The sequence below is a fragment of the Silene latifolia genome, unplaced genomic scaffold (genome assembly GCF_048544455.1).
Source record: "Silene latifolia isolate original U9 population unplaced genomic scaffold, ASM4854445v1 scaffold_75, whole genome shotgun sequence".
NCBI lineage: Eukaryota > Viridiplantae > Streptophyta > Magnoliopsida > Caryophyllales > Caryophyllaceae > Silene > Silene latifolia.
Window position 1 is genome coordinate 354,529 of NW_027413661.1, and position 6,032 is coordinate 360,560.

Here is a 6,032-nt window from a genome sequence, read left to right on the forward strand (position 1 = left end):
TCGACCCTTATTTCCGCTTTACTACTGTTTAGTAGTTGGATTTAAGTGATATAAATTGTTAATTTGAGGCACACGACTTTAGCCTATCAATTAATTATACTGCATAGGAAAATGAGGTATGAGAGAGAAGAGTTTTTACAATGATACACATGATTATTTGATGGGAAGTGTATTTTTTCCTTTTAATCTTAACCATCCATTTTATTAGATCTAATGGTGTATAATAGGACTTATGGACTCAACCAAAAAGGTGGACTTACACGATCTCTTCTATATATATATATATATATATATATATATATATATATATATATATATATATATATATATATATATATATATGGTCAAGATCCGGTGAGAATCACCAACATAATGAGAACCGTGAGAGCCCTTACTAAATCTTCACTAGATCATCTTTCGAAAGTTTTTATGGATCATTTACCATTACTTTAGTATACTCAAACACATTCTTTAGTATAACTAAACAAAATTTATTGATTTTATTAACAAAATATAAACTTAATGTACAAAAATATAATTAGGTATACTAAAACGGTTATAGATGCACGAAAACGAATACTAGGTGCATGAAAAATTGTTACATGCATTAAAATGATTAATAGGTGCATGAAAATAATAGGCTTCAGGTGCACGAAAACGAGTTCTAGGTGCATGAAATTTGTTAGAGACATGAAAATGAGTAGTAGGTGCATGAAAAGTAATAAAATGTATCTCGCCTCGATTTCCATCACTAGTTTATATTTTATAGACCAAGAAATATGTTTTCTAACCATAAAATTCTATGCCGAATCCAAATATGTCATTATTTTTCTGAAAAAAATTCCTTAAGGTGGAGTTCTTAAGGTTCTCATTATGTTGGTGGTTCTCACTGAATCCAAAATTTATATATATATATATATATATATATATATATATATATATATATATATATATATATATATATATATATATATATATATATATATATATATATATATATATATATAGGTGGGATCCGGTGAGAACGACCATTCGGTGAGAACGCACTAGATACATTAGATTATATAAAGAAGCTGCACTTTTTTTTTTTTTTTTTTTTACCAAATCACATATACACTTTTAAATAAAGTAGATACACTTTTTAACCAAAATTCTATATACACATTTTAAGAATGTAGATTTTTTTTTTTTTTTTAAATCTCATGTACACTTTTAACTAAAGTAGGTACACTTTTTATCAAAATTCTATATACACATTTTAAGAATGTAGATACACTTTTTTTTTTTTTAACCAAATCTCATATACACTTTTAACTAAAGTAGGTACACTTTTTATCAAAATTCTAGATACATTTTATGACGATGTAGATACATTTTTTTCCATACTGGGTACACTTTTTACATAAATTCTAGATACGTTCTATAGTAATGTAGATGCGTTTTTTCCCTTCCTAGGTACACTTTTCCTCACATATATAGTATAATTATACCCAAAATTTATTAATATATAGTATAATTATACCCAAAAATTTTCCTCCGTTGGAGCACTGTCGGCACCCCATTCCCGTCCCCTAACCCTCACTTGTTTATCTCCCTTGAAGGCCATCTTTGAAACACGACTAACACGGCTACATTACCCATCAAACAACAACCATTATTAACATCCCCAACACTGAAATACGCACAAACCCAAAATCTAACACAAACCCATCTCAATAAAGCATCAAAACCGAAATAAGCACCAACAATCCCAATAAACAACAATGAAAAAACACCAAAATCAAACACTCTGAAATCTTTATTTCTCTCCTTGAAAATAAACTACTTAAACGATGAAATATTTAATCTCGTCATTAGCTCTGTCAAGAGCAGTCCGTCCGTCTGCATCCCGACATCGTACTTAGCTCCAGCTCCAAGTAGCTCCTCAATTTTTGGTTTGTTGCTTTCAGAGGCAGCCAACAGGAGCAGGATGTCTACCGGGTATATGTTCTCATTCAAAAGCGCTCCCATCTTGTCGTATGTTCCTTCCACAGCCAACATTCCCATGTAGTTGAAGTACTGTTCAACATCATCTCTATCGAAATCATCACGAGACTGACTACCATAAACAGCAACACCTTCAGCATCAGCACCATTCTTCCCAAACTTGAACCAACATTGATAAGGAGTAACTGAATTGACAAGAAACTATAGTCCTTTCATTAATCCCCTCTATTTGTTAAGTTTTTTTAGATTGTTTGATTCGTTAAACCCGATTTAACCAGCTTCAATTGTTCACTTCAGTTAGCGACTCTTAGTCCAAGAGACTAATGTGTTGATTATTTGCATTTGTGTCTGCAGTACTTGTGCGACAATTTGTTTATGAAACAAGAAGACAACACTTGTGGCGAGCAACCAACTTACCCGTGTTGGATGCATCAGTTAGAAGATTTCCATGTTGACTGCCCGTTGAATGCTCAGATTACAAAAAAGAGTCTAGCGGCATTACCCGAGCAGTGTGTACACCTCACTGACCAAGTTCATTTCAAGTTTAGCTGGTTTTTGAAACGACAGGGAAAGTAATAATTAGTAAACTAAATTATACTCCGTACATAGTAAACTAAACAAGAGGGAACGTAATAAAAGATTGAGATTGGAGTAAAGTCGCTCAGTTAAATACATAGTAAACTAAATTTCTTCCACCATTGTTGGATCCCACCTTATTGGACTTCAAGCTCGACCCATTTAGCCTTCTAGAATAGTATGCCTGCAATAAAACTAATTTTACAAACCCGTTTCGTAAATTCAATCAACACCATTTCCCTAAAACTGATCACATTAATTCACAAACCCATTAGACAAACCCTAAATCAAACACAAACCCATCTCGCACAATCATCAAAACTGAAATGATAAAAACAATCAAAATTCGCTAAAATGAAACTCTTCAATCAACAAAATTTAGCAAAAAGAGAGATTGATTACAGTAACGAAATGAAGGAAAACAACGAGGATGACGAATAACAGGCCAGTAATAGAAGCAATTAACGGCCCAAAGCCATTGAAGAAGCATGAATCCAAACTTGTGAAAACGACGAACTGAATGTTGAATGGATTCCACGGAGTTGAGCCGGCATCATGGAAGTTCCCGATGGCGATTCGAGATTTTGGAGATGCACGATCATGGTTGATGCCGGCAACTGTCAGGTGCACGTCCTTGGTGATTGCGGCGTCGAGGTTTGTAGTGTCGCGGGTCAGGAGAAGGCTCAGAGAAGTTGATTCGTAGTCGGAGTATCGTCGCCGGAGACGACGACGGGGTGGTAGGTGGTGACAAGGGGATTTGGGTTTGAGGAAGGATCTGATTAGGAGAGGATTAGTAATGAAGTTTGGTTTTGGGAAACTAAAGACGCGCGTGAGTTTTATTATAAAGGTCATTCTCACCGTTCTTACCGAGTGGTCGTTCTCACCGGATCCTAAATATATATATATATATATATATATATACATATATATATATATATATATACATATACATATATATATATATACATAGAGTCGGGATCCGGTGAGAACTCCTAAATATTTGAGGATTGAGGATTAGTGAATACAATATCACATGTTCTTCAATACAATATCACGAAAAATTTGACCTTTGACAAAAAAATTTTTTTTTTTTTTGAAAAAAAAAATTATAATTTTTTTTTTTTGCACAAGTGTTTTTTTTTTGTGATATTCTATTGAATAACATGTGATATTGTATTGAACAACCTGTGATATTGTAACGAAATCCTCAATCCTAAAAAAGATAGTGTATACTCACATGATCCCATTCCTATATACATATACATATATATATATATATATATATATATATACATATATATATATACATATATATATATATACATATATATATATATACATATATATATATATACATATATATATATATACATATATATATATATATATATATATAGTAATAAGATCAAATGAGTCCACCTCCAACCTTTGAGTCCATAAGTTCTATTATGGGCCTTTGAATCTTGGAAATAGATGGCTAAGATGAAAACAAAAAAAAGATGGTTAAATCTCTAATTTAACACTCTCCCTCTAATTTGCTCATTAACTACCTTACTCCTCCTCACTAATCATTCATCATCTCATTATCACATCTCCTCCTTCTCTCTCTATATCTCATTTCTCCATATCCTCTAAAAAAAACCAAGGAAAAAAAACCCTAAAAAACTTAATAAATAAAAAACCCAAAAAATCCAAATAAATCATTCAATCTTCTATTTCTTATTCATCACCCATGACCCAACTACCACCACCCATCCGACACACCACCGCCGCCAACCCCACCACCACCACCGTCGCTTTTTTTTTTCGTTTTTTTTTTTTAAATTTGATGTTTGGCACTTGTTATTTTTTTTGTTGTTTATTTTTTGTCAAATATTGTCTTGCTATACAATTTCTTTTCATATTTCGGGTTTCAAATCTTGTTTTTATTTTGTGAGTTTTTTTTATTTTGATCTTAGATCTACTAAAAAGGATCAAATATTATTTTCATTGACTCGTTTTTTTTTTCATTTGCGTCTTTTTTTTTCTCATTTTTGATGTTTCGGTCTGTTTTTCATATTTGTTATTTTTTATTGATTTTTTTTTTCAAATTTTCATATAAAAATGACTTAAAATGATTAAAATTACATCGTCATGGACGAAAATTACAACCTCAATGAACTAAAATTATACTTTTGTAGACTGAAGCTACACATTTATGGACTAAAATTACACTTTTGTAGACTAAAATTACACTTATGTGGACTAAAGTTACACATTTTTTGACTAAAATTACACTTTTGTGGACTAAAATTACACTTTTGTGTGCTAAAATTACACTTTTGTGGACTAAAATTACACTTTTGTAAATTACACTTTTATGGACTAAAATTACACTTTTATAGACTAGAATTACACTTTCGTGGACTAAAATTACACTTTTATGGACTAAAATTACACATTTGTGGACTAAAATTAAACTTTTATGGACTAAAATTACACTTCCATGGAATAAAATTAAACTTTTGTGGACTAAAATTACACTCATAAAATGATAAAAGATGCACACTATCAATGTACTAAAGTTACACATTTGTGGACTAAAATTACACTTTTGTTGACTAAAATTACACTTATAAAATGATAAAAGATACACACTATCAATTTACTAAAGTTACACTTTAGTGGACAATGCTCAATGACTCAAAATAAATGAATTGTGTAACTTTAGTCCAAATTGTGTATTTTTACTCCGAATTTAGTCGTAAATAGTGTATTTTTAGTCCAAATTTAGTCGTAAATAGTGTATTTTCAGTCCAAAATTGTATTTTTAGTCCAAATTTAGTCGTAAATAGTGTCTTTTTATTCAAATTTTGTATTTTTTAGTCCAAATTTAGGTGTAAATAGTCTATTTTTAGTCCAAATTTAGTCGTAAATAGTCCAAATTTAGTCCAAATTGTGTAATTTTAGTCCAAATTGTGTAACTTTAGTCTTAATTTATGTAACTTTAGTCTTTAGTCCAAATTGTCTAAATTACTAATAACTCCATTAGTTAGTCCAAATTGTCCAAATAGTCCAAATTAGTCCAAATTAGTTAGGCGAAATTGTCCAAATAGTCCAAATTAGTCTAACTTTAGTCCAAGAGTGTAACTTTAGTCATTGAGAGGGTAACCTTAATAGAGATAAGTGTAACTTTCACTAAAAAAGTGTAATTTTAACAGAAAAAAAGTGTAAAAAGTGTAATTTTAACGGAAAAGTGTAATTTTAATAGGAAAAAAGTGTAATTTTAACAGAAAAAAGTGTAATTTTAACAGAAAAATGTGTAAAAAGTGTAATTTTAACAGAAAAAAGTGTAATTTTAAAGAAAAAAAGTGTAATTTTAATAGAAAAAAGTGTAATTTTAACAGAAAAAAAAGTGTAATTTTAACAGGAAAAAGTGTAATTTTAACTAAAAAAAGTGTAATTTTAACAGGAAAAAAGTGTAATTTTAA